At 29.0% G+C, this 12,856-nt stretch overlaps 1 pseudogene; it reads right to left on the bottom strand.

Moving 5' to 3' along the window:
* Positions 1-12,856, bottom strand: part of LOC106457232 — a 58,394-nt pseudogene that overhangs the window by 22,800 nt on the left and 22,738 nt on the right.

Raw genomic sequence — 12,856 nt, 5'->3', positions numbered from 1 at the left:
ATATTATAATTTGTTCTCTATTCTAGAATGAAGACACATAATATATATTTATTTCCTAATTTTTTTATGGTGGTTACAAGATAGGTCAAATCTACCAACTCGTACAGAGACTTGTTGGTGAAAATAACAGATAAAATATAGTTTTTTCTTAAGAAATGTTTGATAACTATCCAAACATTATAAAGATTTCGTACGTGAGATTTCAAAATTTTCTGATGCATAAAAGTATTTTTAATCCTAAAATGAAAATTGCTTTGCATGTTGGATAGGCAACATGCAAAAATAAAAAAAGGCATGAGAAAAACATTGCTTAACAAACCTTAAGACTTAATAAAAAAAAATATATATATTTTTGCATATGAAAGTGGTGTAATGTTTTCTCTTAACCTGCAAAATTTCATTAACATACACTTAACAATTTAAAAGATATAACATGAAAACTATAACAAGCACAAAATGGTTACGAGGTCGGTCCAAGGACCGAGCCTGTGCTGAAATAATTAATATTGTTGTATGGATGGAAAGTGAAATCATAGGAATAAAAGAATATATCTCAATAAACTTTATTATAGGACACACTGTAGAATATATATAGCTTAATGTGAATGACATAATTTTGAATATTCATAAAACATTTCAGTTCATATATTTTCTTTAAATGTTAATATGATTTCAAATGAGCAGTGATCTATATCTTAAAACCCACATTCTGCAATTGTCTGATGACATTTGTCACTGGGAATATTGTTTTAAATCTTTTTAACAAACATATCAAAGCATTAGTAAGGATGCACACTTACATGATGGACAATACAAGATTAAAATATACATAAAATACTTCCAGCATTTTAAAATAATCTGTTAGTGAAAATCCTATTTCCACACACACACACACACACATATAGGGTTCCCACACTTTCAGTAGAAACAAATTCAAAAATAACTCAGTTTTCCAGAATATTTTCACAAATTTTGAGAATTATTTTATGATCTTTCATGGAGAATATAATATTTCAACCAATGATTTTCTATCCCCCACCCTCTCAGGTTTTGATAAGGATTCTGGTGGATATTACTCATCAATAGACACACATCCCAGAAAAGGAGAAAATATATACATTTGACATTTTATGACCAAACGATTTTTGAAAATAAGTAATTTACTTGTCTAGTTACATAATTTCTGGTCAACTCAAGTAAAAGTCACTAGGTGTCTTGCAACCACCTATTCACTGTGATCATTTGTTTACTTTGTGTGCCACACCTTGTTATATTTATAGCCTCAATAACCACTTTAGTCATAAACATTTCAGATTAAATGAAGAAGTACAAACAACATTAACCCTTTACAGTCTGGTGACATTAATAAAAACAGTAATTCTCCAAACACATGACACAATAACAATACATGCTTTTATAATATAAACTATATTTTTTGGTCAGTTTATGATTTGTAATAAAATAAAAACCACTACATAAAATAGCTAATTATTTCATTATTATGCATGACCCCTGTAACTTTTGATTTAAAAACCAGTTTTCATACATATACTACAGTAGAACTAATGAAATCATTGACTAAGCCATTTTGTTGAAAGAAATAGTGAAATAGTATTGATATAAATAAACGAACAAGTAGTAGTTCTCAAACGTTTACTCTATTTTATGCATAAAACCTACCTATGTTCTCCTTTTACTAATGTTATAAAAAAGTGACACTGTCACAATCTTTACTTTCAACCAAGTAACAGAGCTGTTGTCCTTTCAAGTTATAAAAGGTGGAATTTCTGTATAGCAACTGAACTACCAAAATACTTCAATAAAACACGCCCATACAGAAACTTGTTAAGTTAATTTATTGCTTTTTTTATTTATCTATTTATTTTTATTGCCTATGGCATACAAAAAATAAAAAAACAATACAGAAGCCTAGCACGACCTTGAGACACCTTGAAATATGTTAAGAAATTTTACATCTTTAGAATCTGGTGTATTTACACAAGGAATGAAAGAAGCTTTATAGCAAATAGATCACAGAAAAGATAATAATCCCAATTTTCAAGCAATATATTTAGAAATTAGCTTCAAATACTTAAATATTTTAAAACAAAACATCTAAATAGCTGAATTTTACAATTCTTGACATCATTAACTTGAAAAATTCAGTTTTTAAACTATATGATTTAACAATAAGCCTCAAACAAGTGCAAAGTTTACAGTTTTGAGGCTTTGTTTCATCCACTGACAAGCTGTATCTGTACAGGTGGGAAATTTAACAATTTCAACAATTTCAAAATAATTATAAGTGGGGATGGGGCAAAAATAGGAAATTATGGCTGTCAAATTTGATTTTCTTTGTTACTTTATCTAAAACAAACGTTGATAAAACTTGTATGAAAAGAAAATTTGATATTTCAACATTTATAATTTTTTAGGTAACTTGAGGAAAGACATCACACAAAATTTTTCAAAACTTGTTTTCATCATTTTGCCCTTGTAAGAATTTGAGATATTGAACTGAAGAGGGTAAAGACAAAAGTGTAACAATCATGTTTTGGGATATATTTATTTAATTTATGGCACTAAATGTTTAGATGATCCCTTTATTAGGTTATAATTTACATTTCCATGCAGTCTCCAGAAACATTATCAATTCCCTAACACTAAGTATTATATTATAAGAGCAGTTTTGACATGTAGAAGTCGACACAGTCATCCTGGTGGAAAGTCACAACTAAGTGCAAAAATATTTAATTATGGCACATTGTCCCCATTGAATGGTGCTTTCTGATCACATCAAGCTGTAAATAGGTTGATGGCATACATTGTGCAATATGCCAATGGTACACAATGTTGCAACCTAAGCAATATTATACCTAGGCAACCAATGAGTAATAAAATGCAGATTCTTAGATTTTTTAACTTTATTTTCCCAAATCCCAAATAGATTTCATGAATTTTTCAAAAATTTCCAAAATATTTCTAGAGTGGGAAATTTTAAAATGAATATCCCAAATTCAAAAACCTGTGGGAACCCTGCATACAGATATAGCAACTGTTGGTACAAAAAAAAAAAAAAGTTAAAACTATTTACCTGCACAGGAGGCAGCATTATGTTTCATATTTGATTCATCTACTGGCTCAAATGTCTCCACTAGCTTATAGTTTGACTGAGCACTAGCACCATATAGACTCTGTTCAAAAGTCAGTAGAGACACTAATGTTCCTTGATAAAATACACAAAACCAATTTCAGCCAAAACAAACTACTCGTGCAAAATGATTTACAATTAAATACATAACTTATGATTTGAAAAAATATATATGAAACATGTATATCCACCAACATTTTTACTAAAACTTTTATTTATGATGCTATCACTTGAAATTTTTCTTAAAAGTAATCAACTAACATTCTGTATAACACTTTTTCATTAAAGTTAAAATCTGCATTATAATCTTGGAAATGGAACTACCTTTGTTTAAATAAAATACAGAATATGTAGATATTATGTTAACAAAGTCTTATGTGTGAGTGCACAATGAATACACAGACAGATATATTATACACACACAGTTAACTTTGATTAAAATGGTATTCACACTACTTACTTATCATAGAAATCTTCTATTTGTTTTTACAACAAAATATGTTCTTAAATATTTCCAATTAAAAATTCTGTTTTTTCTCTTTACATTAATCATTTTTTCTTTTCAGAATAACTGAAGTAATAAAACAGTTTAATACATTACTCGGAAACATAACACAAAACTGGTTGCTCACCTACACATTTGTGAACTCGAACAAGCTTCTCACAAGATCTCTTTCCTAGTTCTGAGAATGAATACAATGCCTCCAGTGTGTATATCATAAGCATAATGTCATGGACAGTTAGAAAAGAAAACATTTTCTCACAAATCTGAAATATTATAAAATGTAGTAAATTGCTAATTTATCCCACAACATAACCCTCAGAAGTTCAGTTCTCCTGTTTTTAATTTTGGTAAACTCCTTAACCACATTTGTTAAAACTCCCAAAAAAATCACTATGAAAACCATTTACAAGATAGAAATAATTATTTTTAGTATACAAGTGACTTTCATTTTTACTTAGTGTTTTTACAACCAATTTTTTGAAAAACAAAATGTTCATTTTTTGAAGCTATACTTATACTTTTCTGCCAAAAGTACTTGGATGCTTCTTTAACATGTGACATGGTCCATCAAGTATACTTTGGACATATTATGTACAATGGTTATAATAAATACCCCAAAAAAGGTGGATTAGCAGTGTTAGTGGTTGTGAAAGATGAGAAAAAGATTGTGAATCACATGAAGTTGGGTAGAGAAATAACAGGCTGCTAGAACTATGGAAAACTGATCGTTGAATTAGTCACAATTTTTGGTCAAATGTCATCTATTACAGACAAGACCTCTTTGAGGTATCATAAACTTCCAGGTATAGCATCTATAAATGCTCAAGTTAGAAGAAAGCGCTGTCAACATGTGGGCAAACATTCACCAAGTAATTAGCTACGTAACAGAATTATAATTGTTTTACTGTATTCAGTGAGGCCACATATAAATAAGCATAATGTTTGAGGTCTGTGTGCATGCTTTCCATGATTGTGGTCTTGGAGAACTAGTATCCACAAACAGAGCATCCTCTTCTAAAAATAAAAACAACAGTTTTGAATGTTGTAAAACCCACAACTCCACAGCCTTGAAAAATTAGTTACTGACTTTGCAGAGTGATGAGAATGGCTTTATCTAGTTTAAATATAGGTCAAAATGCAGCTATACGACCAATTTAACTATGACTGATTTTTACCACACTGTGATGGTGCCAGAGTGTAGGCTGCATTCTGCAGACTGAATGTTTGCATAATAAATACTCATGGATACTGAGACCTAACATAAATATGCTGCAAAGGATATGGCAGTTTATGTGGTCAAGAAATTAACTATATTTTGACTAGTAGACTGTGGAATGTTCTAGACCTCTGTTGGAGTATAAATATGCATTGGAAATTTAGTTTGATAGATAGATCTAGACTGCCTGATTATGACCTGAACAATTATGAATGAATTTCACCTTTGAAAATAGATAGAGCCAATGTCCAAAAATGATTGGATACAAGATATTGTAATCTAGCTAGGTTAGTATAGAATAAATAAAAGGGACTGTATCGGTAATTTTTAGTTTGTTAATATGTTATGTAGCTGGAGCTCCTGAAGGGGTAAACAAAGAATCCTAATGAAAAGTTTACAACACTTTTTTTAAATTCCTGATAACACTACTTTACATCTGGTTGAGGGACCAATCCTGTATTAAAACATATTTTGTAAAATACTTTACACATTTATTTTGAATAATTATAAATAAATACTTTGCATAGTTAATTGCAATAATAAAAAATACAACTTAATAAGTTATTTCTAAAAGTGAAATAAACATTATATTTGTCTCTAACCTGAAATTCAAGTTCTGAGGTTATAATTTCTTCATTATATTCACATAAACAAAGCTGACTTAGAATTTCTAAAGATCTTATGGCAACAAATCTGTCAGCTGACTGAATTCCTTCTACTACTGTCCACCACAGAAGACGTGTGCTTACACTTGCCTGTGGAACCAAAGATATCTGCCAGAAAAACAAACATGAGAGTACAATATGTAAAAACTAAAATACATTGTTTTGAAACTTTTTCAATAACATTCAGAATATAATTATCTCACTGTTTTGAACAGTAAGTACAAAACTGAATTGTTATTTTATTTTTTTTAATTTAAAAAACTACAAAAAAGTACAAATTTTATAAAGGTAAAAGTAACCGAGTGGCTAAAAACATGTTAAAAATTATATGTAGTTCACAGATACAACTTAATGATCAAATATTATTTTATAAATCACTTTGACAGATGTATATACATACATATTCATATGAATTTTCACTTTCTTTATGGGTCTTAATATTAAACACTTATTAAAATAAATCCTATAAAAGAGCCTGAATAAAATATACATATATTGAACTTGTGATTATGATACAACTAATTTCTTTTTATTTATTGTAAACTCTTTTTATTCAATATAGCATGTTAGGAAAATTGTTGGTGTAAAGATATTTACCTGTGCAAAAATAATGTGTTCTAATTACCAGTTCACAAAACATATTTAAAGGCTGATGATATATATTTTCTGCCTTTGGTTGTTTTTCTTTATTTTAGTTTATTCTTTTGCATGGTATTTTTTCATCTGTTTATATATTTCAGATATTAGTCTTGGTTTAGTATAGTTATGTAATCCAAAGTTCAGAGTAATATGCTTTAAGGAAAGAAAATTCAGCTCTTGTATTAATGAATGTGTTACAGAACCAAAATATACAAGCTGTTTTTATACAGGCGAGTATGGGTAACACTACCTGAGATGCAAGATTTCCTAATGTATCTAAAGCAATTTGCTTCAACGAGGACCATTTGCAGTGAACACTCAGTAAAAGAAACCTGGAACAAAAAATTTGTGTCATCTCAACACAAATTTATAATAATAACCTTACAAAATTGTAACCAAATATTTCAACTTATTAATGACATCTGAATATAGTAGCACTAATAATTAAAAGTACTTTTATAAAAAAAAACAAAATTTAAAGCAGTTAACTACTATCTAACAATTATTTACAAGCAGCTCTATTACTAAATATTGCCAACTGAGTAAAGATAAAACATTACTGTAAAAAGCTACATTTCTATCTTACCTCATAAAACTTTGATTAGCTGCTAAAACTGGGACATTGTTCTTCTCAAAGGAGAGGTTGTGGAAGATCAAAAGAACCTTGAACAATGGATCAAGTTTTTCGGTAAGTAAAGTTTCAAAAGTATTTTCTTTACAGCAAAAAATTGTTCGACAACTTTTAAAATTTACTGTATTATGAAGAAGAAAAAAATTCTGTAACTATATAACACCAGTGTTTTAAAACATGAAATGCAAAACCTTCAAGTTTGAATTTTATGTACAAAGAACATTAGCAATTTATTAAATTATCCAAAATTATATAAAATATTCCCAGATTTTTTCAGCTATAAGATACAATTTAGAGCAGAAAATAGATAATCCTTACAGAAATGCTTAAAATTAAGTTTCTTTTGGAAACTAGTTAATAACAATTTGTGTAAACGAAAGTACCTAAGTATTAATAGCACTTAGCTAAAATATTCTACAAACATCTAAATATAAACTATTTTTTTTACGTACTCTCAATATTCTTTGTCCTTCTCGGCTATAAGCTCCAAGATCTTGCCCTAGGTTTAAGAAGCCATAATCTTCATCTATACAGCTCTCTGTGGAAACCAAAAAATTATAAAAAAAAACTAGTAAAGAAAAAAAAAAGAATAGATAAAAGTAATTGTGTGTTCTTTGTAATAGTAAGAATTCAAATATTTTCCTACATTATGAAGTTCAAACACATCAATGAAAACATAAAAAACTATATGCAAATTGGCTATCTTAAAAAAATAATGTATAATGAGAAATGAATTACCAAATACTAAGTTTGCTAGAAACTTTAGTAGAGTCACCTCATAAAATTACAGTAATTCCTTTTGAAATATATTTGCATACAGAACTTGGATATTTGTATCCTTCTTATTTTTTATCTCTAACAGTATTTTCAACATTCATAGGTACACTGAATTCTATATTTTAAATCTTTTTTTTAAGTAGTACCATCTAATGTTGATAGTTTAACCCTATCACCACAGGTATTCTTTACTGTACATGACACTAGGTTTTAGTGCCTTATATTCAAAATTTTATTAAGCTACTTTTTGTTCATGTTATACCAATTAGTATAGCACAAAATCTTAGCTAATAATCCATATTTTAATAGTATACAAGTTAATCCATATTTTAATAGTATACAAGTTTTAAGTTCTTAACTCAGTAAGGCAATATTATAAAAAATCCCGAATTTCCCCTAGTGTGACACATTTTCTCCAGGTATCTTCTCTATTTTATCCACCACCCCTCCAGTAACAATGAAATGTAAATTACTCAATATAAAATTGGCATTGCTCAGACAAACAATTTTTATAGCTTTCAATTTTGTTTGGTTACAGAGCTATGAAACAGAAAAATAAGACCCCTCCTGCCACATGCTCTTTTTCAGGATTTGTTAATAGTTCTCTCTTACAATAATTATATATTACCTATAACCAATACAAAGCCAAGGTTTTATCATATGCCATATTATATTACATTGTGTTCTGAACAGATAATTGTCAATTTCACTTATAATACAACTTTGAATAACAACAGCTAGCTTAGAGGAATTTGTAATGGCTCTTGTCGCATAGTTAGAAAGCCAGAAAAATTGTGATAGTTGGGGGAAATTGGCTGCTTTTTATTCTATGTTCTTTGGTGCATTATTTAGTTCAGTCATATTGACCAAACCCATGATCTTTTTAATATGTATATGAATTTTCTTGACAAATATTGAACTTAATTTATGATTGAATGTAAACAATTGTTCAAGAAGTACTCACTTTCATAGGATTATTTCATAGCCTTCTTTGCTACTTTTTTGCCTCAGCCTAGCTCTAACAAAGTGAGTATCATAATTATGTGATGTGAATATGCTGAATTATTCTATAACTTTCTCACTATGAGGTTGGTCAAATCAATGGACTTCATAACCAATTTGTAATCATTATAGTTTCCATATTATAAATTTTAATAGATTTTTTGTATCTTCACAAAACTTGGCAGATTAGAAGTTTTTGTACGTAAAAAATCTGATTTTTAATAAAGTATTTTTACTAGAGATTTGTCTGTGAATATACATAGTATTTCTACATACTAGTCTAAATGCATTGTAATTTTAACATTCAGATTAAAAATACTTTTATTTGTCTCAAAAATCTCAAATTTTATTTGCATAATCTCTAAAACCTCCTAAATAAATTTCAAACATTTTTTCTGCAAAACTTTATATTTTATCTGTTATTTTCTCTGCCATAATTTTATATAAGGTTGGTCAATTTAATTAAACTCAGAACACCAAAAAAAAATCGAAATAATTCTAAATTACCCTTTTTTTCTTTATAAAATAACTTCAAATGGTAATATGAGACTACATTCATTTACACTAAACAGCTTTAAACTCATAACAGTATACATCTATTTATACTTAAACTTTATTGTTTTATTGCCTTTTGAACCCTGTTTAACCACTATTTGCACTATTAAAGGTTGTAATTCACTTGGCAAATGTGCAGCTCATGTTATGCTTTCAAATTACATTATGCAAGAACTACTCCCAAACATCCCTCATGAAAAAATTTGTTATTATTATTTGTGTCACCTAATCTCAACTACCATAAAAGTTTCTATTTTTGCACTTTAGTTATTTTTATAATAATAATAAATAAATAAAGAATCCATGTGAAAAACAAGAACAAAAGTACTTACCCAGTCTTTTTGTTTTGCTTTCAATGACACTTAACCCTACATTTTATACTAATGGTAGTCCTGCACTAAGTAATTTTTTATTTAGTCAAATAATGCATCAAAGAACATAGAATAATAACGTGCAAAAAGCAGACAATGTCTCATAACTATCACAATTTGTCTGGCTATCTAGCTATGAGACAAAAGCTGTTAAAACTTCATCTAAGCTTGTCAATGTGTTTCCCATGGGAATTAAGCTTGAACTGAAAGTGACAATTCTCTTTACAGAAAACAATGTAATATGTTATTTGACAAATGAAAACCTTGGCTTTCTGTTGGTTATAAATAATATAGTATTGAATGTCAGAGGGAACTCTTGGCAATTTCTGAAAAAGAGGATGTGACAGGTGGGCATGGCAAGAAGGATATGATTGTCTATTCCATGGCTCTGTAACCAAATAAGATTGAAGGCTATGAAAATTATGCTTTGCCTGAGCAATGACAATGTTATAATGAGTAATATACATTAAATTTTATAGTTCTTGAAGGGGTGGTATATGATGTAGAGAAGAGGGGATGCCTAGAGAGCAAATGTCACAATTCTCACACTAGGGGAAATTCTAGATATTTTTTTAGATATTGCATTATAAAAGTAAGGACTTAAAATTTATGTACTATTAAAATAGGGTTTATTAGCTATGTTTCTATGCTACATTTATTGGTGAATGACTGGCACTCTTTGCAACTGTGTACTTACTGGTCAAAGTAATAAGATTATTTTAGAATGCTGTTGTTGGTTGTTAATTTTCCCAAAAAAAAGTTCTACCAGATAAGCACTGAAATATTACACTGTTTTTTTTTTTAGGAAAGTGAGTTTTAAAGTTAGAGCTTCTCTCAATGGAATTAACAAGTTTCAGTGATTGTTATAAATTGTTCAACATTCAACTGAGAAACCTGTACTGACATTTTGTTACTGACATGACTAAAAAAGCAATATCTAGCCAAGGAAAATCACAAACATTTATTTGGAATTTTTTTCTTCATCAAAATGAGAAAATTGTTAAAATTAAATGCTTATCCTATTCAGTTGGATACGTGACATATCTTCATCATATATAAAACACCTATCAAACACTAGTTCTACCCATCTCGTGATTGAGGAGGTTCGAAGGGTGCATCTGCACCATTGACAATACAATAGAGCTATTCATAGGCGATGTAGAAAATCCAAAAACATTCTCATCATATATGCATAAGAACATGTAAATTTTCAAACTCTTTTAAAAAATAAAAGTTCATTTTTTGCAAATCTTTGACCTTCAACCATTAAGTCTTTCAAAGACTTTAAAGCCTAGAAGAAGGCTTTTAAGTCACTTGCTGCAGATGAGAGTTGTTTCCAGTTGCTATTCTATGGGCATCCATACTAATGTCATTGATGAAATTGTTTTGTGGATGCAAAATTAAAAATTTATCTAGCCTTATCAATCTGTAACACAATCCAACGAGAAAGTGAATGAAGATAAAACACTTTCTCACCATACAACACAAATAAGCAACAAATTGCCCAGCTCTATTTATGAAACCTGAGGATCACTCTCCATTAAAATGATGGAAACATCTGTGGCATCTTTGTATTTTATTTACAGTGGAATCTATGCACTCTTAACACATAAAACCAGCTGAAGACAGCCATTTGTTGAAAGTTAGTTACTATCTGTAAACTTCTTGTTGATTAAAAATTTCTAGAAAATGCTCTGAAAGCAGAGAGACAGAAATATGAAAGAAATGATAAAGAATAAGGAAGTGAAGAATAAATGAAATCACAAGGTAAAATTAACAGGAAGAGTCAAAACCATCAGGACCTCATCTGACTGACTTAAGATGCTGCATGAACTTTGCAATGTTTTTTTTCATATAATTTGTAACACAACTTTATTATATAATAATTTTGTTGAAATTGAAATTTTGATAAAAGTAAAGAGAGAGAGAGAAAAAGGAGAAAAGTAGGACACCTACAGATAAACTACAGGCACAGTTTTATTGTGTTTGTTAATCAATTTTAAAGTATCATGTAAAAAAACAAGAACATGAAGTATACTTATGGTGAATTGCTAAATAATAAATCGAGATCTTCAAATAGCCTAAATAGATGATCAAAATGCCATCAGGAATTGTACTCTCATTGTGTTAAAAAAAATGCTCAGTTATTTTTTTGACCATAAAATTACTATGAAATACTTTACTACATTTTACTGAGACACCCACAAAAATGAGAGTTCAAAATCAGAGAAAGAAAACCGAAGGTGTTAAAGAAATCTTCTCTCTAGTTCCAGATAAAGGTTAGGGGCAGTTATGCACATAAATTCCTAAAATAAACAAACTGACAGCCAGTAGAGCATCCAAACCAGCAATCCACATGAAAGAAGCTACATGATCCTGGACAAGCAAGGGATAAATATGGATAATTGGGTAAAAAAACCAAACAGAAAATTGCAGTAGTAAATTCTATATTTCTTATTAGCAGAAGGTAATGGACATAAAAAATAACTTCACATTAAAAATTTCAGAAACAAATAGAGCAAATCATAAACATCAGATGGCTCAAGAAGAAAAAATCATTTTCCAAGGTAAGTTCATCAAATTACATGATAAAAGTAACAACCTAACATCTCAAAAGAGGGTGACCAGTGAAGTCCAGCAACTGGTACATGCTCAATGTGATTTGAAGTAACATTAATAAGTGATTCACCATAGGATATATATGATGGGGATTAATTTTTTTTAATGAACAAACATCTAAATATCAGACAAATAAAATTGTAATTTGGCTATTATATCGTATGTTGTTTAGTTCAGTAAAATACAGGTAGCTCAAAAAAATTCCATTAAAGAAAACTTTCTCAGGCTTTATCCAACATAAAAACAACATGAAGAACACTACCAACAATGATCATAGTAATAATATTCTGCTATTCTGAAAAGGATATTTTCAGTATGTCCAAAATGCATACACCTATAATATGTACAACATTGCTTTAAAATATTGTCTTGCATCCATATCAACAATTATATATTTATATTACGTGCATATTCTTGAATTGACAAATTTATACATTTCTCTAAATTTCAGTGTTAAAAAAAGAAAAGAAAAACTTACGCTTATTTCTTCCCCACAGCTCAAGCACATCAGGATGATCATTAAGTGTAACACTCCAAAATTCTTCCATCTTCCGACCATCCACATCTTTCCAGCTCTCAAGATACATTTCACGAAGTTTATCATCATCTAATTAAACATCAATACCCCTTTATATTTGAATATTCTCTAGGGAGAATAAAGTATATGTATAATAATACATATACATACACACACACATATATATATATATATATATATATATAAA

Source organism: Limulus polyphemus, unplaced genomic scaffold (assembly GCF_000517525.1).
Source record: "Limulus polyphemus unplaced genomic scaffold, Limulus_polyphemus-2.1.2 Scaffold306, whole genome shotgun sequence".
Classification (NCBI taxonomy): Eukaryota; Metazoa; Arthropoda; class Merostomata; order Xiphosura; family Limulidae; genus Limulus; species Limulus polyphemus.
Note: the sequence above shows the minus strand (reverse complement) of the source record. Positions and strands in the feature narration are given on the sequence as shown.